This window comes from Buceros rhinoceros, unplaced genomic scaffold, assembly GCF_000710305.1.
Source record: "Buceros rhinoceros silvestris isolate BGI_N320 unplaced genomic scaffold, ASM71030v1 scaffold29031, whole genome shotgun sequence".
NCBI classification, from domain to species: Eukaryota; Metazoa; Chordata; class Aves; order Bucerotiformes; family Bucerotidae; genus Buceros; species Buceros rhinoceros.
In genome coordinates this window covers 1,161-1,521 of record NW_010395282.1, presented here as the reverse complement: position 1 = coordinate 1,521, position 361 = coordinate 1,161, and positions in this window count along the sequence as shown.

Here is a 361-nt window from a genome sequence, read left to right as displayed (position 1 = left end):
GGGACAGGAGGGCAGCGTGGCCGATGCTGGGAGCCAGCACTAAGTACAGCCACGGGAAACTGAGGCACGAGCCTCACACTCCCACAGGCTTTGCACCACACCAGGGGTGCAGGGAGGGGGTCAGATGGCACAGAGATCCAGCAGCTTCCAGTGCAGGGGCAGGGGGTGCTCAGCCCTATCCCCCTGAGCTTGAAGGACAAGAGGGAGCGAGCAGTGTCCCCCACCCCCCACATCTGACACCTCAGCCCTTGCCGCCTCTGAACACACAGCGTGAGCCGTTCAATGCAGAGTGCTGGTGAAACATCCTTGACACGTCCTGTCCCACCCCAGGGGTGGGGACAGAAACAGCCTGGAGCTCCCC